This window comes from Pimephales promelas, chromosome 3 (assembly GCF_988280905.1).
Source record: "Pimephales promelas chromosome 3, fPimPro1.hap1.1, whole genome shotgun sequence".
Taxonomy (NCBI): domain Eukaryota; kingdom Metazoa; phylum Chordata; class Actinopteri; order Cypriniformes; family Leuciscidae; genus Pimephales; species Pimephales promelas.
In genome coordinates, this window is record NC_142771.1 from 45,935,466 (window position 1) to 45,950,675 (window position 15,210).

The following is a 15,210-nucleotide window of genomic DNA, read 5'->3' on the forward strand; positions in this document are numbered from 1 at the left end:
CTACCCTAATGTTTTAACTATTCAAATAGCCCAATTTTGGCAGCAGATTTCGCTTACGGCCATACCACCTTGAGAACGCCCGAACTCGTCTGATCTCGGAAGCTAAGCAGGGTCGGGCCTGGTTAGTACTTGGATGGGAGACCGCCTGGGAATACCAGGTGCTGTAAGCTTTATATAGTTTACTACCCTAATGTTCTAACCATTCAAATAGCCCAATTTTGGCAGCAGATTTCGCTTACGGCCATACCACCTTGAGAACGCCCGAACTCGTCTGATCTCGGAAGCTAAGCAGGGTCGGGCCTGGTTAGTACTTGGATGGGAGACCGCCTGGGAATACCAGGTGCTGTAAGCTTTATATAGTTTACTACCCTAATGTTTTAACTATTCAAATAGCCCAATTTTGGCAGCAGATTTCGCTTACGGCCATACCACCTTGAGAACGCCCGAACTCGTCTGATCTCGGAAGCTAAGCAGGGTCGGGCCTGGTTAGTACTTGGATGGGAGACCGCCTGGGAATACCAGGTGCTGTAAGCTTTATATAGTTTACTACCCTAATGTTTTAACTATTCAAATAGCCCAATTTTGGCAGCAGATTTCGCTTACGGCCATACCACCTTGAGAACGCCCGAACTCGTCTGATCTCGGAAGCTAAGCAGGGTCGGGCCTGGTTAGTACTTGGATGGGAGACCGCCTGGGAATACCAGGTGCTGTAAGCTTTATATAGTTTACTACCCTAATGTTCTAACCATTCAAATAGCCCAATTTTGGCAGCAGATTTCGCTTACGGCCATACCACCTTGAGAACGCCCGAACTCGTCTGATCTCGGAAGCTAAGCAGGGTCGGGCCTGGTTAGTACTTGGATGGGAGACCGCCTGGGAATACCAGGTGCTGTAAGCTTTATGTAGTTTACTACCCTAATGTTCTAACCATTCAAATAGCCCAATTTTGGCAGCAGATTTCGCTTACGGCCATACCACCTTGAGAACGCCCGAACTCGTCTGATCTCGGAAGCTAAGCAGGGTCGGGCCTGGTTAGTACTTGGATGGGAGACCGCCTGGGAATACCAGGTGCTGTAAGCTTTATATAGTTTACTACCCTAATGTTTTAACTATTCAAATAGCCCAATTTTGGCAGCAGATTTCGCTTACGGCCATACCACCTTGAGAACGCCCGAACTCGTCTGATCTCGGAAGCTAAGCAGGGTCGGGCCTGGTTAGTACTTGGATGGGAGACCGCCTGGGAATACCAGGTGCTGTAAGCTTTATATAGTTTACTACCCTAATGTTCTAACCATTCAAATAGCCCAATTTTGGCAGCAGATTTCGCTTACGGCCATACCACCTTGAGAACGCCCGAACTCGTCTGATCTCGGAAGCTAAGCAGGGTCGGGCCTGGTTAGTACTTGGATGGGAGACCGCCTGGGAATACCAGGTGCTGTAAGCTTTATATAGTTTACTACCCTAATGTTCTAACCATTCAAATAGCCCAATTTTGGCAGCAGATTTCGCTTACGGCCATACCACCTTGAGAACGCCCGAACTCGTCTGATCTCGGAAGCTAAGCAGGGTCGGGCCTGGTTAGTACTTGGATGGGAGACCGCCTGGGAATACCAGGTGCTGTAAGCTTTATATAGTTTACTACCCTAATGTTTTAACTATTCAAATAGCCCAATTTTGGCAGCAGATTTCGCTTACGGCCATACCACCTTGAGAACGCCCGAACTCGTCTGATCTCGGAAGCTAAGCAGGGTCGGGCCTGGTTAGTACTTGGATGGGAGACCGCCTGGGAATACCAGGTGCTGTAAGCTTTATATAGTTTACTACCCTAATGTTCTAACCATTCAAATAGCCCAATTTTGGCAGCAGATTTCGCTTACGGCCATACCACCTTGAGAACGCCCGAACTCGTCTGATCTCGGAAGCTAAGCAGGGTCGGGCCTGGTTAGTACTTGGATGGGAGACCGCCTGGGAATACCAGGTGCTGTAAGCTTTATATAGTTTACTACCCTAATGTTTTAACTATTCAAATAGCCCAATTTTGGCAGCAGATTTCGCTTACGGCCATACCACCTTGAGAACGCCCGAACTCGTCTGATCTCGGAAGCTAAGCAGGGTCGGGCCTGGTTAGTACTTGGATGGGAGACCGCCTGGGAATACCAGGTGCTGTAAGCTTTATTGTTTAAAAAAAAAAAAAAAAAAAAAGAGTCAATGAAATGTTTCAAAAATCCTAAATTGTCTTTTTTCCCCTCAAAATTCCTGAAATAGTCTCTCAGTTTCTTCAGAAAGCCTGAAAGAGTCTCTTTTTTTTTCTTCTTCAAATAGCCCAATTTTGGCTGCAGATTTCGCTTACGGCCATACCATCTTGAGAACGCCCGAACTCGTCTGATCTCGGAAGCTAAGCAGGGTCGGGCCTGGTTAGTACTTGGATGGGAGACCGCCTGGGAATACCAGGTGCTGTAAGCTTTATGTAGTTTACTACCCTAATGTTCTAACCATTCAAATAGCCCAATTTTGGCAGCAGATTTCGCTTACGGCCATACCACCTTGAGAACGCCCGAACTCGTCTGATCTCGGAAGCTAAGCAGGGTCGGGCCTGGTTAGTACTTCGATGGGAGACCGCCTGGGAATACCAGGTGCTGTAAGCTTTATATAGTTTACTACCCTAATGTTCTAACCATTCAAATAGCCCAATTTTGGCAGCAGATTTCGCTTACGGCCATACCACCTTGAGAACGCCCGAACTCGTCTGATCTCGGAAGCTAAGCAGGGTCGGGCCTGGTTAGTACTTGGATGGGAGACCGCCTGGGAATACCAGGTGCTGTAAGCTTTATATAGTTTACTACCCTAATGTTTTAACTATTCAAATAGCCCAATTTTGGCAGCAGATTTCGCTTACGGCCATACCACCTTGAGAACGCCCGAACTCGTCTGATCTCGGAAGCTAAGCAGGGTCGGGCCTGGTTAGTACTTGGATGGGAGACCGCCTGGGAATACCAGGTGCTGTAAGCTTTATATAGTTTACTACCCTAATGTTCTAACCATTCAAATAGCCCAATTTTGGCAGCAGATTTCGCTTACGGCCATACCACCTTGAGAACGCCCGAACTCGTCTGATCTCGGAAGCTAAGCAGGGTCGGGCCTGGTTAGTACTTGGATGGGAGACCGCCTGGGAATACCAGGTGCTGTAAGCTTTATATAGTTTACTACCCTAATGTTTTAACTATTCAAATAGCCCAATTTTGGCAGCAGATTTCGCTTACGGCCATACCACCTTGAGAACGCCCGAACTCGTCTGATCTCGGAAGCTAAGCAGGGTCGGGCCTGGTTAGTACTTGGATGGGAGACCGCCTGGGAATACCAGGTGCTGTAAGCTTTATATAGTTTACTACCCTAATGTTTTAACTATTCAAATAGCCCAATTTTGGCAGCAGATTTCGCTTACGGCCATACCACCTTGAGAACGCCCGAACTCGTCTGATCTCGGAAGCTAAGCAGGGTCGGGCCTGGTTAGTACTTGGATGGGAGACCGCCTGGGAATACCAGGTGCTGTAAGCTTTATTGTTTAAAAAAAAAAAAAAAAAAAAAGAGTCAATGAAATGTTTCAAAAATCCTAAATTGTCTTTTTTCCCCTCAAAATTCCTGAAATAGTCTCTCAGTTTCTTCAGAAAGCCTGAAAGAGTCTCTTTTTTTTCTTCTTCAAATAGCCCAATTTTGGCTGCAGATTTCGCTTACGGCCATACCACCTTGAGAACGCCCGAACTCGTCTGATCTCGGAAGCTAAGCAGGGTCGGGCCTGGTTAGTACTTGGATGGGAGACCGCCTGGGAATACCAGGTGCTGTAAGCTTTATGTAGTTTACTACCCTAATGTTCTAACCATTCAAATAGCCCAATTTTGGCAGCAGATTTCGCTTACGGCCATACCACCTTGAGAACGCCCGAACTCGTCTGATCTCGGAAGCTAAGCAGGGTCGGGCCTGGTTAGTACTTGGATGGGAGACCGCCTGGGAATACCAGGTGCTGTAAGCTTTATGTAGTTTACTACCCTAATGTTCTAACCATTCAAATAGCCCAATTTTGGCAGGAGATTTCGCTTACGACCATACCACCTTGAGAACGCCCGAACTCGTCTGATCTCGGAAGCTAAGCAGGGTCGGGCCTGGTTAGTACTTGGATGGGAGACCGCCTGGGAATACCAGGTGCTGTAAGCTTTATGTAGTTTACTACCCTAATGTTCTAACCATTCAAATAGCCCAATTTTGGCAGGAGATTTCGCTTACGACCATACCACCTTGAGAACGCCCGAACTCGTCTGATCTCGGAAGCTAAGCAGGGTCGGGCCTGGTTAGTACTTGGATGGGAGACCGCCTGGGAATACCAGGTGCTGTAAGCTTTATGTAGTTTACTACCCTAATGTTCTAACCATTCAAATAGCCCAATTTTGGCAGCAGATTTCGCTTACGGCCATACCACCTTGAGAACGCCCGAACTCGTCTGATCTCGGAAGCTAAGCAGGGTCGGGCCTGGTTAGTACTTGGATGGGAGACCGCCTGGGAATACCAGGTGCTGTAAGCTTTATATAGTTTACTACCCTAATGTTCTAACCATTCAAATAGCCCAATTTTGGCAGCAGATTTCGCTTACGGCCATACCACCTTGAGAACGCCCGAACTCGTCTGATCTCGGAAGCTAAGCAGGGTCGGGCCTGGTTAGTACTTGGATGGGAGACCGCCTGGGAATACCAGGTGCTCTAAGCTTTATATAGTTTACTACCCTAATGTTCTAACCATTCAAATAGCCCAATTTTGGCAGCAGATTTCGCTTACGGCCATACCACCTTGAGAACGCCCGAACTCGTCTGATCTCGGAAGCTAAGCAGGGTCGGGCCTGGTTAGTACTTGGATGGGAGACCGCCTGGGAATACCAGGTGCTGTAAGCTTTATGTAGTTTACTACCCTAATGTTCTAACCATTCAAATAGCCCAATTTTGGCAGCAGATTTCGCTTACGGCCATACCACCTTGAGAACGCCCGAACTCGTCTGATCTCGGAAGCTAAGCAGGGTCGGGCCTGGTTAGTACTTGGATGGGAGACCGCCTGGGAATACCAGGTGCTGTAAGCTTTATATAGTTTACTACCCTAATGTTTTAACTATTCAAATAGCCCAATTTTGGCAGCAGATTTCGCTTACGGCCATACCACCTTGAGAACGCCCGAACTCGTCTGATCTCGGAAGCTAAGCAGGGTCGGGCCTGGTTAGTACTTGGATGGGAGACCGCCTGGGAATACCAGGTGCTGTAAGCTTTATATAGTTTACTACCCTAATGTTCTAACCATTCAAATAGCCCAATTTTGGCAGCAGATTTCGCTTACGGCCATACCACCTTGAGAACGCCCGAACTCGTCTGATCTCGGAAGCTAAGCAGGGTCGGGCCTGGTTAGTACTTGGATGGGAGACCGCCTGGGAATACCAGGTGCTGTAAGCTTTATATAGTTTACTACCCTAATGTTCTAACCATTCAAATAGCCCAATTTTGGCAGCAGATTTCGCTTACGGCCATACCACCTTGAGAACGCCCGAACTCGTCTGATCTCGGAAGCTAAGCAGGGTCGGGCCTGGTTAGTACTTGGATGGGAGACCGCCTGGGAATACCAGGTGCTGTAAGCTTTATATAGTTTACTACCCTAATGTTTTAACTATTCAAATAGCCCAATTTTGGCAGCAGATTTCGCTTACGGCCATACCACCTTGAGAACGCCCGAACTCGTCTGATCTCGGAAGCTAAGCAGGGTCGGGCCTGGTTAGTACTTGGATGGGAGACCGCCTGGGAATACCAGGTGCTGTAAGCTTTATATAGTTTACTACCCTAATGTTCTAACCATTCAAATAGCCCAATTTTGGCAGCAGATTTCGCTTACGGCCATACCACCTTGAGAACGCCCGAACTCGTCTGATCTCGGAAGCTAAGCAGGGTCGGGCCTGGTTAGTACTTGGATGGGAGACCGCCTGGGAATACCAGGTGCTGTAAGCTTTATATAGTTTACTACCCTAATGTTTTAACTATTCAAATAGCCCAATTTTGGCAGCAGATTTCGCTTACGGCCATACCACCTTGAGAACGCCCGAACTCGTCTGATCTCGGAAGCTAAGCAGGGTCGGGCCTGGTTAGTACTTGGATGGGAGACCGCCTGGGAATACCAGGTGCTGTAAGCTTTATATAGTTTACTACCCTAATGTTCTAACCATTCAAATAGCCCAATTTTGGCAGCAGATTTCGCTTACGGCCATACCACCTTGAGAACGCCCGAACTCGTCTGATCTCGGAAGCTAAGCAGGGTCGGGCCTGGTTAGTACTTGGATGGGAGACCGCCTGGGAATACCAGGTGCTGTAAGCTTTATATAGTTTACTACCCTAATGTTTTAACTATTCAAATAGCCCAATTTTGGCAGCAGATTTCGCTTACGGCCATACCACCTTGAGAACGCCCGAACTCGTCTGATCTCGGAAGCTAAGCAGGGTCGGGCCTGGTTAGTACTTGGATGGGAGACCGCCTGGGAATACCAGGTGCTGTAAGCTTTATATAGTTTACTACCCTAATGTTCTAACCATTCAAATAGCCCAATTTTGGCAGCAGATTTCGCTTACGGCCATACCACCTTGAGAACGCCCGAACTCGTCTGATCTCGGAAGCTAAGCAGGGTCGGGCCTGGTTAGTACTTGGATGGGAGACCGCCTGGGAATACCAGGTGCTGTAAGCTTTATATAGTTTACTACCCTAAGGTTTTAACTATTCAAATAGCCCAATTTTGGCAGCAGATTTCGCTTACGGCCATACCACCTTGAGAACGCCCGAACTCGTCTGATCTCGGAAGCTAAGCAGGGTCGGGCCTGGTTAGTACTTGGATGGGAGACCGCCTGGGAATACCAGGTGCTGTAAGCTTTATATAGTTTACTACCCTAATGTTTTAACTATTCAAATAGCCCAATTTTGGCAGCAGATTTCGCTTACGGCCATACCACCTTGAGAACGCCCGAACTCGTCTGATCTCGGAAGCTAAGCAGGGTCGGGCCTGGTTAGTACTTGGATGGGAGACCGCCTGGGAATACCAGGTGCTGTAAGCTTTATTGTTTAAAAAAAAAAAAAAAAAAAAAGAGTCAATGAAATGTTTCAAAAATCCTAAATTGTCTTTTTTCCCCTCAAAATTCCTGAAATAGTCTCTCAGTTTCTTCAGAAAGCCTGAAAGAGTCTCTTTTTTTTCTTCTTCAAATAGCCCAATTTTGGCTGCAGATTTCGCTTACGGCCATACCACCTTGAGAACGCCCGAACTCGTCTGATCTCGGAAGCTAAGCAGGGTCGGGCCTGGTTAGTACTTGGATGGGAGACCGCCTGGGAATACCAGGTGCTGTAAGCTTTATGTAGTTTACTACCCTAATGTTCTAACCATTCAAATAGCCCAATTTTGGCAGCAGATTTCGCTTACGGCCATACCACCTTGAGAACGCCCGAACTCGTCTGATCTCGGAAGCTAAGCAGGGTCGGGCCTGGTTAGTACTTGGATGGGAGACCGCCTGGGAATACCAGGTGCTGTAAGCTTTATATAGTTTACTACCCTAATGTTCTAACCATTCAAATAGCCCAATTTTGGCAGCAGATTTCGCTTACGGCCATACCACCTTGAGAACGCCCGAACTCGTCTGATCTCGGAAGCTAAGCAGGGTCGGGCCTGGTTAGTACTTGGATGGGAGACCGCCTGGGAATACCAGGTGCTGTAAGCTTTATGTAGTTTACTACCCTAATGTTTTAACTATTCAAATAGCCCAATTTTGGCAGCAGATTTCGCTTACGGCCATACCACCTTGAGAACGCCCGAACTCGTCTGATCTCGGAAGCTAAGCAGGGTCGGGCCTGGTTAGTACTTGGATGGGAGACCGCCTGGGAATACCAGGTGCTGTAAGCTTTATATAGTTTACTACCCTAATGTTCTAACCATTCAAATAGCCCAATTTTGGCAGCAGATTTCGCTTACGGCCATACCACCTTGAGAACGCCCGAACTCGTCTGATCTCGGAAGCTAAGCAGGGTCGGGCCTGGTTAGTACTTGGATGGGAGACCGCCTGGGAATACCAGGTGCTGTAAGCTTTATATAGTTTACTACCCTAATGTTTTAACTATTCAAATAGCCCAATTTTGGCAGCAGATTTCGCTTACGGCCATACCACCTTGAGAACGCCCGAACTCGTCTGATCTCGGAAGCTAAGCAGGGTCGGGCCTGGTTAGTACTTGGATGGGAGACCGCCTGGGAATACCAGGTGCTGTAAGCTTTATATAGTTTACTACCCTAATGTTCTAACCATTCAAATAGCCCAATTTTGGCAGCAGATTTCGCTTACGGCCATACCACCTTGAGAACGCCCGAACTCGTCTGATCTCGGAAGCTAAGCAGGGTCGGGCCTGGTTAGTACTTGGATGGGAGACCGCCTGGGAATACCAGGTGCTGTAAGCTTTATATAGTTTACTACCCTAATGTTTTAACTATTCAAATAGCCCAATTTTGGCAGCAGATTTCGCTTACGGCCATACCACCTTGAGAACGCCCGAACTCGTCTGATCTCGGAAGCTAAGCAGGGTCGGGCCTGGTTAGTACTTGGATGGGAGACCGCCTGGGAATACCAGGTGCTGTAAGCTTTATATAGTTTACTACCCTAATGTTTTAACTATTCAAATAGCCCAATTTTGGCAGCAGATTTCGCTTACGGCCATACCACCTTGAGAACGCCCGAACTCGTCTGATCTCGGAAGCTAAGCAGGGTCGGGCCTGGTTAGTACTTGGATGGGAGACCGCCTGGGAATACCAGGTGCTGTAAGCTTTATTGTTTAAAAAAAAAAAAAAAAAAAAAAGAGTCAATGAAATGTTTCAAAAATCCTAAATTGTCTTTTTTCCCCTCAAAATTCCTGAAATAGTCTCTCAGTTTCTTCAGAAAGCCTGAAAGAGTCTCTTTTTTTTCTTCTTCAAATAGCCCAATTTTGGCTGCAGATTTCGCTTACGGCCATACCACCTTGAGAACGCCCGAACTCGTCTGATCTCGGAAGCTAAGCAGGGTCGGGCCTGGTTAGTACTTGGATGGGAGACCGCCTGGGAATACCAGGTGCTGTAAGCTTTATGTAGTTTACTACCCTAATGTTCTAACCATTCAAATAGCCCAATTTTGGCAGCAGATTTCGCTTACGGCCATACCACCTTGAGAACGCCCGAACTCGTCTGATCTCGGAAGCTAAGCAGGGTCGGGCCTGGTTAGTACTTGGATGGGAGACCGCCTGGGAATACCAGGTGCTGTAAGCTTTATGTAGTTTACTACCCTAATGTTCTAACCATTCAAATAGCCCAATTTTGGCAGGAGATTTCGCTTACGACCATACCACCTTGAGAACGCCCGAACTCGTCTGATCTCGGAAGCTAAGCAGGGTCGGGCCTGGTTAGTACTTGGATGGGAGACCGCCTGGGAATACCAGGTGCTGTAAGCTTTATGTAGTTTACTACCCTAATGTTCTAACCATTCAAATAGCCCAATTTTGGCAGGAGATTTCGCTTACGACCATACCACCTTGAGAACGCCCGAACTCGTCTGATCTCGGAAGCTAAGCAGGGTCGGGCCTGGTTAGTACTTGGATGGGAGACCGCCTGGGAATACCAGGTGCTGTAAGCTTTATGTAGTTTACTACCCTAATGTTCTAACCATTCAAATAGCCCAATTTTGGCAGCAGATTTCGCTTACGGCCATACCACCTTGAGAACGCCCGAACTCGTCTGATCTCGGAAGCTAAGCAGGGTCGGGCCTGGTTAGTACTTGGATGGGAGACCGCCTGGGAATACCAGGTGCTGTAAGCTTTATATAGTTTACTACCCTAATGTTCTAACCATTCAAATAGCCCAATTTTGGCAGCAGATTTCGCTTACGGCCATACCACCTTGAGAACGCCCGAACTCGTCTGATCTCGGAAGCTAAGCAGGGTCGGGCCTGGTTAGTACTTGGATGGGAGACCGCCTGGGAATACCAGGTGCTGTAAGCTTTATATAGTTTACTACCCTAATGTTCTAACCATTCAAATAGCCCAATTTTGGCAGCAGATTTCGCTTACGGCCATACCACCTTGAGAACGCCCGAACTCGTCTGATCTCGGAAGCTAAGCAGGGTCGGGCCTGGTTAGTACTTGGATGGGAGACCGCCTGGGAATACCAGGTGCTGTAAGCTTTATGTAGTTTACTACCCTAATGTTCTAACCATTCAAATAGCCCAATTTTGGCAGCAGATTTCGCTTACGGCCATACCACCTTGAGAACGCCCGAACTCGTCTGATCTCGGAAGCTAAGCAGGGTCGGGCCTGGTTAGTACTTGGATGGGAGACCGCCTGGGAATACCAGGTGCTGTAAGCTTTATATAGTTTACTACCCTAATGTTTTAACTATTCAAATAGCCCAATTTTGGCAGCAGATTTCGCTTACGGCCATACCACCTTGAGAACGCCCGAACTCGTCTGATCTCGGAAGCTAAGCAGGGTCGGGCCTGGTTAGTACTTGGATGGGAGACCGCCTGGGAATACCAGGTGCTGTAAGCTTTATATAGTTTACTACCCTAATGTTCTAACCATTCAAATAGCCCAATTTTGGCAGCAGATTTCGCTTACGGCCATACCACCTTGAGAACGCCCGAACTCGTCTGATCTCGGAAGCTAAGCAGGGTCGGGCCTGGTTAGTACTTGGATGGGAGACCGCCTGGGAATACCAGGTGCTGTAAGCTTTATATAGTTTACTACCCTAATGTTCTAACCATTCAAATAGCCCAATTTTGGCAGCAGATTTCGCTTACGGCCATACCACCTTGAGAACGCCCGAACTCGTCTGATCTCGGAAGCTAAGCAGGGTCGGGCCTGGTTAGTACTTGGATGGGAGACCGCCTGGGAATACCAGGTGCTGTAAGCTTTATATAGTTTACTACCCTAATGTTTTAACTATTCAAATAGCCCAATTTTGGCAGCAGATTTCGCTTACGGCCATACCACCTTGAGAACGCCCGAACTCGTCTGATCTCGGAAGCTAAGCAGGGTCGGGCCTGGTTAGTACTTGGATGGGAGACCGCCTGGGAATACCAGGTGCTGTAAGCTTTATATAGTTTACTACCCTAATGTTTTAACTATTCAAATAGCCCAATTTTGGCAGCAGATTTCGCTTACGGCCATACCACCTTGAGAACGCCCGAACTCGTCTGATCTCGGAAGCTAAGCAGGGTCGGGCCTGGTTAGTACTTGGATGGGAGACCGCCTGGGAATACCAGGTGCTGTAAGCTTTATATAGTTTACTACCCTAATGTTCTAACCATTCAAATAGCCCAATTTTGGCAGCAGATTTCGCTTACGGCCATACCACCTTGAGAACGCCCGAACTCGTCTGATCTCGGAAGCTAAGCAGGGTCGGGCCTGGTTAGTACTTGGATGGGAGACCGCCTGGGAATACCAGGTGCTGTAAGCTTTATATAGTTTACTACCCTAATGTTCTAACCATTCAAATAGCCCAATTTTGGCAGCAGATTTCGCTTACGGCCATACCACCTTGAGAACGCCCGAACTCGTCTGATCTCGGAAGCTAAGCAGGGTCGGGCCTGGTTAGTACTTGGATGGGAGACCGCCTGGGAATACCAGGTGCTGTAAGCTTTATATAGTTTACTACCCTAATGTTTTAACTATTCAAATAGCCCAATTTTGGCAGCAGATTTCGCTTACGGCCATACCACCTTGAGAACGCCCGAACTCGTCTGATCTCGGAAGCTAAGCAGGGTCGGGCCTGGTTAGTACTTGGATGGGAGACCGCCTGGGAATACCAGGTGCTGTAAGCTTTATATAGTTTACTACCCTAATGTTTTAACTATTCAAATAGCCCAATTTTGGCAGCAGATTTCGCTTACGGCCATACCACCTTGAGAACGCCCGAACTCGTCTGATCTCGGAAGCTAAGCAGGGTCGGGCCTGGTTAGTACTTGGATGGGAGACCGCCTGGGAATACCAGGTGCTGTAAGCTTTATATAGTTTACTACCCTAATGTTCTAACCATTCAAATAGCCCAATTTTGGCAGCAGATTTCGCTTACGGCCATACCACCTTGAGAACGCCCGAACTCGTCTGATCTCGGAAGCTAAGCAGGGTCGGGCCTGGTTAGTACTTGGATGGGAGACCGCCTGGGAATACCAGGTGCTGTAAGCTTTATATAGTTTACTACCCTAATGTTCTAACCATTCAAATAGCCCAATTTTGGCAGCAGATTTCGCTTACGGCCATACCACCTTGAGAACGCCCGAACTCGTCTGATCTCGGAAGCTAAGCAGGGTCGGGCCTGGTTAGTACTTGGATGGGAGACCGCCTGGGAATACCAGGTGCTGTAAGCTTTATATAGTTTACTACCCTAATGTTTTAACTATTCAAATAGCCCAATTTTGGCAGCAGATTTCGCTTACGGCCATACCACCTTGAGAACGCCCGAACTCGTCTGATCTCGGAAGCTAAGCAGGGTCGGGCCTGGTTAGTACTTGGATGGGAGACCGCCTGGGAATACCAGGTGCTGTAAGCTTTATATAGTTTACTACCCTAATGTTTTAACTATTCAAATAGCCCAATTTTGGCAGCAGATTTCGCTTACGGCCATACCACCTTGAGAACGCCCGAACTCGTCTGATCTCGGAAGCTAAGCAGGGTCGGGCCTGGTTAGTACTTGGATGGGAGACCGCCTGGGAATACCAGGTGCTGTAAGCTTTATATAGTTTACTACCCTAATGTTCTAACCATTCAAATAGCCCAATTTTGGCAGCAGATTTCGCTTACGGCCATACCACCTTGAGAACGCCCGAACTCGTCTGATCTCGGAAGCTAAGCAGGGTCGGGCCTGGTTAGTACTTGGATGGGAGACCGCCTGGGAATACCAGGTGCTGTAAGCTTTATATAGTTTACTACCCTAATGTTCTAACCATTCAAATAGCCCAATTTTGGCAGCAGATTTCGCTTACGGCCATACCACCTTGAGAACGCCCGAACTCGTCTGATCTCGGAAGCTAAGCAGGGTCGGGCCTGGTTAGTACTTGGATGGGAGACCGCCTGGGAATACCAGGTGCTGTAAGCTTTATATAGTTTACTACCCTAATGTTTTAACTATTCAAATAGCCCAATTTTGGCAGCAGATTTCGCTTACGGCCATACCACCTTGAGAACGCCCGAACTCGTCTGATCTCGGAAGCTAAGCAGGGTCGGGCCTGGTTAGTACTTGGATGGGAGACCGCCTGGGAATACCAGGTGCTGTAAGCTTTATTGTTTAAAAAAAAAAAAAAAAAAAAAAGAGTCAATGAAATGTTTCAAAAATCCTAAATTGTCTTTTTTCCCCTCAAAATTCCTGAAATAGTCTCTCAGTTTCTTCAGAAAGCCTGAAAGAGTCTCTTTTTTTTTCTTCTTCAAATAGCCCAATTTTGGCTGCAGATTTCGCTTACGGCCATACCATCTTGAGAACGCCCGAACTCGTCTGATCTCGGAAGCTAAGCAGGGTCGGGCCTGGTTAGTACTTGGATGGGAGACCGCCTGGGAATACCAGGTGCTGTAAGCTTTATGTAGTTTACTACCCTAATGTTCTAACCATTCAAATAGCCCAATTTTGGCAGCAGATTTCGCTTACGGCCATACCACCTTGAGAACGCCCGAACTCGTCTGATCTCGGAAGCTAAGCAGGGTCGGGCCTGGTTAGTACTTCGATGGGAGACCGCCTGGGAATACCAGGTGCTGTAAGCTTTATATAGTTTACTACCCTAATGTTCTAACCATTCAAATAGCCCAATTTTGGCAGCAGATTTCGCTTACGGCCATACCACCTTGAGAACGCCCGAACTCGTCTGATCTCGGAAGCTAAGCAGGGTCGGGCCTGGTTAGTACTTGGATGGGAGACCGCCTGGGAATACCAGGTGCTGTAAGCTTTATATAGTTTACTACCCTAATGTTTTAACTATTCAAATAGCCCAATTTTGGCAGCAGATTTCGCTTACGGCCATACCACCTTGAGAACGCCCGAACTCGTCTGATCTCGGAAGCTAAGCAGGGTCGGGCCTGGTTAGTACTTGGATGGGAGACCGCCTGGGAATACCAGGTGCTGTAAGCTTTATATAGTTTACTACCCTAATGTTCTAACCATTCAAATAGCCCAATTTTGGCAGCAGATTTCGCTTACGGCCATACCACCTTGAGAACGCCCGAACTCGTCTGATCTCGGAAGCTAAGCAGGGTCGGGCCTGGTTAGTACTTGGATGGGAGACCGCCTGGGAATACCAGGTGCTGTAAGCTTTATATAGTTTACTACCCTAATGTTTTAACTATTCAAATAGCCCAATTTTGGCAGCAGATTTCGCTTACGGCCATACCACCTTGAGAACGCCCGAACTCGTCTGATCTCGGAAGCTAAGCAGGGTCGGGCCTGGTTAGTACTTGGATGGGAGACCGCCTGGGAATACCAGGTGCTGTAAGCTTTATATAGTTTACTACCCTAATGTTTTAACTATTCAAATAGCCCAATTTTGGCAGCAGATTTCGCTTACGGCCATACCACCTTGAGAACGCCCGAACTCGTCTGATCTCGGAAGCTAAGCAGGGTCGGGCCTGGTTAGTACTTGGATGGGAGACCGCCTGGGAATACCAGGTGCTGTAAGCTTTATTGTTTAAAAAAAAAAAAAAAAAAAAAGAGTCAATGAAATGTTTCAAAAATCCTAAATTGTCTTTTTTCCCCTCAAAATTCCTGAAATAGTCTCTCAGTTTCTTCAGAAAGCCTGAAAGAGTCTCTTTTTTTTCTTCTTCAAATAGCCCAATTTTGGCTGCAGATTTCGCTTACGGCCATACCACCTTGAGAACGCCCGAACTCGTCTGATCTCGGAAGCTAAGCAGGGTCGGGCCTGGTTAGTACTTGGATGGGAGACCGCCTGGGAATACCAGGTGCTGTAAGCTTTATGTAGTTTACTACCCTAATGTTCTAACCATTCAAATAGCCCAATTTTGGCAGCAGATTTCGCTTACGGCCATACCACCTTGAGAACGCCCGAACTCGTCTGATCTCGGAAGCTAAGCAGGGTCGGGCCTGGTTAGTACTTGGATGGGAGACCGCCTGGGAATACCAGGTGCTGTAAGCTTTATGTAGTT

General features: G+C 47.6%; 80 non-coding genes across 80 annotated transcripts; all 80 read left to right on the forward strand.

The window, feature by feature from the left end:
* The first annotated feature begins 51 nt into the window (after positions 1-51).
* Positions 52-170, forward strand: LOC148988049 (5S ribosomal RNA). Its single transcript, XR_016168034.1, has one exon. It is a non-coding gene; the product is annotated as a 5S ribosomal RNA (ribosomal RNA).
* A 63-nt stretch (positions 171-233) lies between these two features.
* On the forward strand, positions 234-352 carry LOC148988050 (5S ribosomal RNA). Its single transcript, XR_016168035.1, has one exon. It is a non-coding gene; the product is annotated as a 5S ribosomal RNA (ribosomal RNA).
* Positions 353-415: 63 nt separating this feature from the next.
* On the forward strand, positions 416-534 carry LOC148988051 (5S ribosomal RNA). The gene has a single exon (XR_016168036.1). It is a non-coding gene; the product is annotated as a 5S ribosomal RNA (ribosomal RNA).
* Positions 535-597: 63 nt separating this feature from the next.
* On the forward strand, positions 598-716 carry LOC148988052 (5S ribosomal RNA). Its single transcript, XR_016168037.1, has one exon. It is a non-coding gene; the product is annotated as a 5S ribosomal RNA (ribosomal RNA).
* A 63-nt stretch (positions 717-779) lies between these two features.
* On the forward strand, positions 780-898 carry LOC148988053 (5S ribosomal RNA). The gene has a single exon (XR_016168039.1). It is a non-coding gene; the product is annotated as a 5S ribosomal RNA (ribosomal RNA).
* Positions 899-961: 63 nt separating this feature from the next.
* LOC148988054 (5S ribosomal RNA) lies at positions 962-1,080 on the forward strand. Its single transcript, XR_016168040.1, has one exon. It is a non-coding gene; the product is annotated as a 5S ribosomal RNA (ribosomal RNA).
* Positions 1,081-1,143: 63 nt separating this feature from the next.
* LOC148988055 (5S ribosomal RNA) lies at positions 1,144-1,262 on the forward strand. Its single transcript, XR_016168041.1, has one exon. It is a non-coding gene; the product is annotated as a 5S ribosomal RNA (ribosomal RNA).
* Positions 1,263-1,325: 63 nt separating this feature from the next.
* Positions 1,326-1,444, forward strand: LOC148988056 (5S ribosomal RNA). Its single transcript, XR_016168042.1, has one exon. It is a non-coding gene; the product is annotated as a 5S ribosomal RNA (ribosomal RNA).
* A 63-nt stretch (positions 1,445-1,507) lies between these two features.
* Positions 1,508-1,626, forward strand: LOC148988057 (5S ribosomal RNA). Its single transcript, XR_016168043.1, has one exon. It is a non-coding gene; the product is annotated as a 5S ribosomal RNA (ribosomal RNA).
* A 63-nt stretch (positions 1,627-1,689) lies between these two features.
* On the forward strand, positions 1,690-1,808 carry LOC148988058 (5S ribosomal RNA). The gene has a single exon (XR_016168044.1). It is a non-coding gene; the product is annotated as a 5S ribosomal RNA (ribosomal RNA).
* Positions 1,809-1,871: 63 nt separating this feature from the next.
* On the forward strand, positions 1,872-1,990 carry LOC148988059 (5S ribosomal RNA). The gene has a single exon (XR_016168045.1). It is a non-coding gene; the product is annotated as a 5S ribosomal RNA (ribosomal RNA).
* Positions 1,991-2,053: 63 nt separating this feature from the next.
* LOC148988060 (5S ribosomal RNA) lies at positions 2,054-2,172 on the forward strand. Its single transcript, XR_016168046.1, has one exon. It is a non-coding gene; the product is annotated as a 5S ribosomal RNA (ribosomal RNA).
* Positions 2,173-2,344: 172 nt separating this feature from the next.
* LOC148988061 (5S ribosomal RNA) lies at positions 2,345-2,463 on the forward strand. The gene has a single exon (XR_016161318.1). It is a non-coding gene; the product is annotated as a 5S ribosomal RNA (ribosomal RNA).
* Positions 2,464-2,526: 63 nt separating this feature from the next.
* Positions 2,527-2,645, forward strand: LOC148988062 (5S ribosomal RNA). The gene has a single exon (XR_016160278.1). It is a non-coding gene; the product is annotated as a 5S ribosomal RNA (ribosomal RNA).
* A 63-nt stretch (positions 2,646-2,708) lies between these two features.
* LOC148988063 (5S ribosomal RNA) lies at positions 2,709-2,827 on the forward strand. Its single transcript, XR_016168047.1, has one exon. It is a non-coding gene; the product is annotated as a 5S ribosomal RNA (ribosomal RNA).
* Positions 2,828-2,890: 63 nt separating this feature from the next.
* Positions 2,891-3,009, forward strand: LOC148988064 (5S ribosomal RNA). Its single transcript, XR_016168048.1, has one exon. It is a non-coding gene; the product is annotated as a 5S ribosomal RNA (ribosomal RNA).
* Positions 3,010-3,072: 63 nt separating this feature from the next.
* LOC148988065 (5S ribosomal RNA) lies at positions 3,073-3,191 on the forward strand. Its single transcript, XR_016168050.1, has one exon. It is a non-coding gene; the product is annotated as a 5S ribosomal RNA (ribosomal RNA).
* A 63-nt stretch (positions 3,192-3,254) lies between these two features.
* On the forward strand, positions 3,255-3,373 carry LOC148988066 (5S ribosomal RNA). The gene has a single exon (XR_016168051.1). It is a non-coding gene; the product is annotated as a 5S ribosomal RNA (ribosomal RNA).
* A 63-nt stretch (positions 3,374-3,436) lies between these two features.
* On the forward strand, positions 3,437-3,555 carry LOC148988067 (5S ribosomal RNA). Its single transcript, XR_016168052.1, has one exon. It is a non-coding gene; the product is annotated as a 5S ribosomal RNA (ribosomal RNA).
* A 171-nt stretch (positions 3,556-3,726) lies between these two features.
* Positions 3,727-3,845, forward strand: LOC148988068 (5S ribosomal RNA). The gene has a single exon (XR_016168053.1). It is a non-coding gene; the product is annotated as a 5S ribosomal RNA (ribosomal RNA).
* A 63-nt stretch (positions 3,846-3,908) lies between these two features.
* On the forward strand, positions 3,909-4,027 carry LOC148988069 (5S ribosomal RNA). Its single transcript, XR_016168054.1, has one exon. It is a non-coding gene; the product is annotated as a 5S ribosomal RNA (ribosomal RNA).
* A 63-nt stretch (positions 4,028-4,090) lies between these two features.
* On the forward strand, positions 4,091-4,209 carry LOC148988070 (5S ribosomal RNA). The gene has a single exon (XR_016162901.1). It is a non-coding gene; the product is annotated as a 5S ribosomal RNA (ribosomal RNA).
* Positions 4,210-4,272: 63 nt separating this feature from the next.
* On the forward strand, positions 4,273-4,391 carry LOC148988071 (5S ribosomal RNA). Its single transcript, XR_016162902.1, has one exon. It is a non-coding gene; the product is annotated as a 5S ribosomal RNA (ribosomal RNA).
* Positions 4,392-4,454: 63 nt separating this feature from the next.
* On the forward strand, positions 4,455-4,573 carry LOC148988072 (5S ribosomal RNA). The gene has a single exon (XR_016168055.1). It is a non-coding gene; the product is annotated as a 5S ribosomal RNA (ribosomal RNA).
* Positions 4,574-4,636: 63 nt separating this feature from the next.
* LOC148988073 (5S ribosomal RNA) lies at positions 4,637-4,755 on the forward strand. Its single transcript, XR_016163610.1, has one exon. It is a non-coding gene; the product is annotated as a 5S ribosomal RNA (ribosomal RNA).
* Positions 4,756-4,818: 63 nt separating this feature from the next.
* On the forward strand, positions 4,819-4,937 carry LOC148988074 (5S ribosomal RNA). Its single transcript, XR_016168056.1, has one exon. It is a non-coding gene; the product is annotated as a 5S ribosomal RNA (ribosomal RNA).
* Positions 4,938-5,000: 63 nt separating this feature from the next.
* LOC148988075 (5S ribosomal RNA) lies at positions 5,001-5,119 on the forward strand. Its single transcript, XR_016168057.1, has one exon. It is a non-coding gene; the product is annotated as a 5S ribosomal RNA (ribosomal RNA).
* A 63-nt stretch (positions 5,120-5,182) lies between these two features.
* Positions 5,183-5,301, forward strand: LOC148988076 (5S ribosomal RNA). Its single transcript, XR_016168058.1, has one exon. It is a non-coding gene; the product is annotated as a 5S ribosomal RNA (ribosomal RNA).
* A 63-nt stretch (positions 5,302-5,364) lies between these two features.
* LOC148988077 (5S ribosomal RNA) lies at positions 5,365-5,483 on the forward strand. The gene has a single exon (XR_016168059.1). It is a non-coding gene; the product is annotated as a 5S ribosomal RNA (ribosomal RNA).
* Positions 5,484-5,546: 63 nt separating this feature from the next.
* On the forward strand, positions 5,547-5,665 carry LOC148988078 (5S ribosomal RNA). The gene has a single exon (XR_016168061.1). It is a non-coding gene; the product is annotated as a 5S ribosomal RNA (ribosomal RNA).
* A 63-nt stretch (positions 5,666-5,728) lies between these two features.
* Positions 5,729-5,847, forward strand: LOC148988079 (5S ribosomal RNA). The gene has a single exon (XR_016168062.1). It is a non-coding gene; the product is annotated as a 5S ribosomal RNA (ribosomal RNA).
* A 63-nt stretch (positions 5,848-5,910) lies between these two features.
* LOC148988080 (5S ribosomal RNA) lies at positions 5,911-6,029 on the forward strand. The gene has a single exon (XR_016168063.1). It is a non-coding gene; the product is annotated as a 5S ribosomal RNA (ribosomal RNA).
* A 63-nt stretch (positions 6,030-6,092) lies between these two features.
* LOC148988081 (5S ribosomal RNA) lies at positions 6,093-6,211 on the forward strand. Its single transcript, XR_016168064.1, has one exon. It is a non-coding gene; the product is annotated as a 5S ribosomal RNA (ribosomal RNA).
* Positions 6,212-6,274: 63 nt separating this feature from the next.
* LOC148988082 (5S ribosomal RNA) lies at positions 6,275-6,393 on the forward strand. The gene has a single exon (XR_016168065.1). It is a non-coding gene; the product is annotated as a 5S ribosomal RNA (ribosomal RNA).
* A 63-nt stretch (positions 6,394-6,456) lies between these two features.
* LOC148988083 (5S ribosomal RNA) lies at positions 6,457-6,575 on the forward strand. The gene has a single exon (XR_016168066.1). It is a non-coding gene; the product is annotated as a 5S ribosomal RNA (ribosomal RNA).
* Positions 6,576-6,638: 63 nt separating this feature from the next.
* On the forward strand, positions 6,639-6,757 carry LOC148988084 (5S ribosomal RNA). Its single transcript, XR_016168067.1, has one exon. It is a non-coding gene; the product is annotated as a 5S ribosomal RNA (ribosomal RNA).
* A 63-nt stretch (positions 6,758-6,820) lies between these two features.
* LOC148988085 (5S ribosomal RNA) lies at positions 6,821-6,939 on the forward strand. Its single transcript, XR_016168068.1, has one exon. It is a non-coding gene; the product is annotated as a 5S ribosomal RNA (ribosomal RNA).
* Positions 6,940-7,002: 63 nt separating this feature from the next.
* LOC148988086 (5S ribosomal RNA) lies at positions 7,003-7,121 on the forward strand. Its single transcript, XR_016168069.1, has one exon. It is a non-coding gene; the product is annotated as a 5S ribosomal RNA (ribosomal RNA).
* A 171-nt stretch (positions 7,122-7,292) lies between these two features.
* Positions 7,293-7,411, forward strand: LOC148988087 (5S ribosomal RNA). The gene has a single exon (XR_016168070.1). It is a non-coding gene; the product is annotated as a 5S ribosomal RNA (ribosomal RNA).
* Positions 7,412-7,474: 63 nt separating this feature from the next.
* On the forward strand, positions 7,475-7,593 carry LOC148988088 (5S ribosomal RNA). The gene has a single exon (XR_016168072.1). It is a non-coding gene; the product is annotated as a 5S ribosomal RNA (ribosomal RNA).
* Positions 7,594-7,656: 63 nt separating this feature from the next.
* On the forward strand, positions 7,657-7,775 carry LOC148988089 (5S ribosomal RNA). Its single transcript, XR_016168073.1, has one exon. It is a non-coding gene; the product is annotated as a 5S ribosomal RNA (ribosomal RNA).
* Positions 7,776-7,838: 63 nt separating this feature from the next.
* LOC148988090 (5S ribosomal RNA) lies at positions 7,839-7,957 on the forward strand. The gene has a single exon (XR_016168074.1). It is a non-coding gene; the product is annotated as a 5S ribosomal RNA (ribosomal RNA).
* Positions 7,958-8,020: 63 nt separating this feature from the next.
* LOC148988091 (5S ribosomal RNA) lies at positions 8,021-8,139 on the forward strand. The gene has a single exon (XR_016168075.1). It is a non-coding gene; the product is annotated as a 5S ribosomal RNA (ribosomal RNA).
* Positions 8,140-8,202: 63 nt separating this feature from the next.
* On the forward strand, positions 8,203-8,321 carry LOC148988092 (5S ribosomal RNA). Its single transcript, XR_016168076.1, has one exon. It is a non-coding gene; the product is annotated as a 5S ribosomal RNA (ribosomal RNA).
* Positions 8,322-8,384: 63 nt separating this feature from the next.
* On the forward strand, positions 8,385-8,503 carry LOC148988093 (5S ribosomal RNA). The gene has a single exon (XR_016168077.1). It is a non-coding gene; the product is annotated as a 5S ribosomal RNA (ribosomal RNA).
* A 63-nt stretch (positions 8,504-8,566) lies between these two features.
* On the forward strand, positions 8,567-8,685 carry LOC148988094 (5S ribosomal RNA). The gene has a single exon (XR_016168078.1). It is a non-coding gene; the product is annotated as a 5S ribosomal RNA (ribosomal RNA).
* A 63-nt stretch (positions 8,686-8,748) lies between these two features.
* LOC148988095 (5S ribosomal RNA) lies at positions 8,749-8,867 on the forward strand. Its single transcript, XR_016168079.1, has one exon. It is a non-coding gene; the product is annotated as a 5S ribosomal RNA (ribosomal RNA).
* A 172-nt stretch (positions 8,868-9,039) lies between these two features.
* LOC148988096 (5S ribosomal RNA) lies at positions 9,040-9,158 on the forward strand. The gene has a single exon (XR_016168080.1). It is a non-coding gene; the product is annotated as a 5S ribosomal RNA (ribosomal RNA).
* Positions 9,159-9,221: 63 nt separating this feature from the next.
* Positions 9,222-9,340, forward strand: LOC148988097 (5S ribosomal RNA). Its single transcript, XR_016168081.1, has one exon. It is a non-coding gene; the product is annotated as a 5S ribosomal RNA (ribosomal RNA).
* Positions 9,341-9,403: 63 nt separating this feature from the next.
* LOC148988098 (5S ribosomal RNA) lies at positions 9,404-9,522 on the forward strand. Its single transcript, XR_016162903.1, has one exon. It is a non-coding gene; the product is annotated as a 5S ribosomal RNA (ribosomal RNA).
* A 63-nt stretch (positions 9,523-9,585) lies between these two features.
* Positions 9,586-9,704, forward strand: LOC148988099 (5S ribosomal RNA). The gene has a single exon (XR_016162904.1). It is a non-coding gene; the product is annotated as a 5S ribosomal RNA (ribosomal RNA).
* A 63-nt stretch (positions 9,705-9,767) lies between these two features.
* LOC148988100 (5S ribosomal RNA) lies at positions 9,768-9,886 on the forward strand. Its single transcript, XR_016168083.1, has one exon. It is a non-coding gene; the product is annotated as a 5S ribosomal RNA (ribosomal RNA).
* A 63-nt stretch (positions 9,887-9,949) lies between these two features.
* Positions 9,950-10,068, forward strand: LOC148988101 (5S ribosomal RNA). Its single transcript, XR_016168084.1, has one exon. It is a non-coding gene; the product is annotated as a 5S ribosomal RNA (ribosomal RNA).
* A 63-nt stretch (positions 10,069-10,131) lies between these two features.
* LOC148988102 (5S ribosomal RNA) lies at positions 10,132-10,250 on the forward strand. Its single transcript, XR_016168085.1, has one exon. It is a non-coding gene; the product is annotated as a 5S ribosomal RNA (ribosomal RNA).
* Positions 10,251-10,313: 63 nt separating this feature from the next.
* Positions 10,314-10,432, forward strand: LOC148988103 (5S ribosomal RNA). The gene has a single exon (XR_016168086.1). It is a non-coding gene; the product is annotated as a 5S ribosomal RNA (ribosomal RNA).
* Positions 10,433-10,495: 63 nt separating this feature from the next.
* On the forward strand, positions 10,496-10,614 carry LOC148988104 (5S ribosomal RNA). Its single transcript, XR_016168087.1, has one exon. It is a non-coding gene; the product is annotated as a 5S ribosomal RNA (ribosomal RNA).
* Positions 10,615-10,677: 63 nt separating this feature from the next.
* LOC148988105 (5S ribosomal RNA) lies at positions 10,678-10,796 on the forward strand. Its single transcript, XR_016168088.1, has one exon. It is a non-coding gene; the product is annotated as a 5S ribosomal RNA (ribosomal RNA).
* Positions 10,797-10,859: 63 nt separating this feature from the next.
* LOC148988106 (5S ribosomal RNA) lies at positions 10,860-10,978 on the forward strand. Its single transcript, XR_016168089.1, has one exon. It is a non-coding gene; the product is annotated as a 5S ribosomal RNA (ribosomal RNA).
* Positions 10,979-11,041: 63 nt separating this feature from the next.
* LOC148988107 (5S ribosomal RNA) lies at positions 11,042-11,160 on the forward strand. Its single transcript, XR_016168090.1, has one exon. It is a non-coding gene; the product is annotated as a 5S ribosomal RNA (ribosomal RNA).
* Positions 11,161-11,223: 63 nt separating this feature from the next.
* On the forward strand, positions 11,224-11,342 carry LOC148988108 (5S ribosomal RNA). Its single transcript, XR_016168091.1, has one exon. It is a non-coding gene; the product is annotated as a 5S ribosomal RNA (ribosomal RNA).
* Positions 11,343-11,405: 63 nt separating this feature from the next.
* Positions 11,406-11,524, forward strand: LOC148988109 (5S ribosomal RNA). The gene has a single exon (XR_016168092.1). It is a non-coding gene; the product is annotated as a 5S ribosomal RNA (ribosomal RNA).
* A 63-nt stretch (positions 11,525-11,587) lies between these two features.
* Positions 11,588-11,706, forward strand: LOC148988110 (5S ribosomal RNA). Its single transcript, XR_016168094.1, has one exon. It is a non-coding gene; the product is annotated as a 5S ribosomal RNA (ribosomal RNA).
* Positions 11,707-11,769: 63 nt separating this feature from the next.
* On the forward strand, positions 11,770-11,888 carry LOC148988111 (5S ribosomal RNA). The gene has a single exon (XR_016168095.1). It is a non-coding gene; the product is annotated as a 5S ribosomal RNA (ribosomal RNA).
* A 63-nt stretch (positions 11,889-11,951) lies between these two features.
* Positions 11,952-12,070, forward strand: LOC148988112 (5S ribosomal RNA). The gene has a single exon (XR_016168096.1). It is a non-coding gene; the product is annotated as a 5S ribosomal RNA (ribosomal RNA).
* Positions 12,071-12,133: 63 nt separating this feature from the next.
* On the forward strand, positions 12,134-12,252 carry LOC148988113 (5S ribosomal RNA). The gene has a single exon (XR_016168097.1). It is a non-coding gene; the product is annotated as a 5S ribosomal RNA (ribosomal RNA).
* A 63-nt stretch (positions 12,253-12,315) lies between these two features.
* Positions 12,316-12,434, forward strand: LOC148988114 (5S ribosomal RNA). Its single transcript, XR_016168098.1, has one exon. It is a non-coding gene; the product is annotated as a 5S ribosomal RNA (ribosomal RNA).
* A 63-nt stretch (positions 12,435-12,497) lies between these two features.
* On the forward strand, positions 12,498-12,616 carry LOC148988115 (5S ribosomal RNA). Its single transcript, XR_016168100.1, has one exon. It is a non-coding gene; the product is annotated as a 5S ribosomal RNA (ribosomal RNA).
* Positions 12,617-12,679: 63 nt separating this feature from the next.
* Positions 12,680-12,798, forward strand: LOC148988116 (5S ribosomal RNA). The gene has a single exon (XR_016168101.1). It is a non-coding gene; the product is annotated as a 5S ribosomal RNA (ribosomal RNA).
* Positions 12,799-12,861: 63 nt separating this feature from the next.
* LOC148988117 (5S ribosomal RNA) lies at positions 12,862-12,980 on the forward strand. The gene has a single exon (XR_016168102.1). It is a non-coding gene; the product is annotated as a 5S ribosomal RNA (ribosomal RNA).
* Positions 12,981-13,043: 63 nt separating this feature from the next.
* Positions 13,044-13,162, forward strand: LOC148988118 (5S ribosomal RNA). Its single transcript, XR_016168103.1, has one exon. It is a non-coding gene; the product is annotated as a 5S ribosomal RNA (ribosomal RNA).
* Positions 13,163-13,225: 63 nt separating this feature from the next.
* LOC148988119 (5S ribosomal RNA) lies at positions 13,226-13,344 on the forward strand. Its single transcript, XR_016168104.1, has one exon. It is a non-coding gene; the product is annotated as a 5S ribosomal RNA (ribosomal RNA).
* Positions 13,345-13,517: 173 nt separating this feature from the next.
* On the forward strand, positions 13,518-13,636 carry LOC148988120 (5S ribosomal RNA). Its single transcript, XR_016161320.1, has one exon. It is a non-coding gene; the product is annotated as a 5S ribosomal RNA (ribosomal RNA).
* Positions 13,637-13,699: 63 nt separating this feature from the next.
* On the forward strand, positions 13,700-13,818 carry LOC148988121 (5S ribosomal RNA). The gene has a single exon (XR_016160280.1). It is a non-coding gene; the product is annotated as a 5S ribosomal RNA (ribosomal RNA).
* Positions 13,819-13,881: 63 nt separating this feature from the next.
* LOC148988122 (5S ribosomal RNA) lies at positions 13,882-14,000 on the forward strand. Its single transcript, XR_016168106.1, has one exon. It is a non-coding gene; the product is annotated as a 5S ribosomal RNA (ribosomal RNA).
* A 63-nt stretch (positions 14,001-14,063) lies between these two features.
* LOC148988123 (5S ribosomal RNA) lies at positions 14,064-14,182 on the forward strand. Its single transcript, XR_016168107.1, has one exon. It is a non-coding gene; the product is annotated as a 5S ribosomal RNA (ribosomal RNA).
* Positions 14,183-14,245: 63 nt separating this feature from the next.
* LOC148988124 (5S ribosomal RNA) lies at positions 14,246-14,364 on the forward strand. Its single transcript, XR_016168108.1, has one exon. It is a non-coding gene; the product is annotated as a 5S ribosomal RNA (ribosomal RNA).
* A 63-nt stretch (positions 14,365-14,427) lies between these two features.
* Positions 14,428-14,546, forward strand: LOC148988125 (5S ribosomal RNA). Its single transcript, XR_016168109.1, has one exon. It is a non-coding gene; the product is annotated as a 5S ribosomal RNA (ribosomal RNA).
* A 63-nt stretch (positions 14,547-14,609) lies between these two features.
* On the forward strand, positions 14,610-14,728 carry LOC148988126 (5S ribosomal RNA). Its single transcript, XR_016168110.1, has one exon. It is a non-coding gene; the product is annotated as a 5S ribosomal RNA (ribosomal RNA).
* A 171-nt stretch (positions 14,729-14,899) lies between these two features.
* LOC148988127 (5S ribosomal RNA) lies at positions 14,900-15,018 on the forward strand. Its single transcript, XR_016168111.1, has one exon. It is a non-coding gene; the product is annotated as a 5S ribosomal RNA (ribosomal RNA).
* Positions 15,019-15,081: 63 nt separating this feature from the next.
* Positions 15,082-15,200, forward strand: LOC148988128 (5S ribosomal RNA). The gene has a single exon (XR_016168112.1). It is a non-coding gene; the product is annotated as a 5S ribosomal RNA (ribosomal RNA).
* Positions 15,201-15,210: the final 10 nt, after the last annotated feature.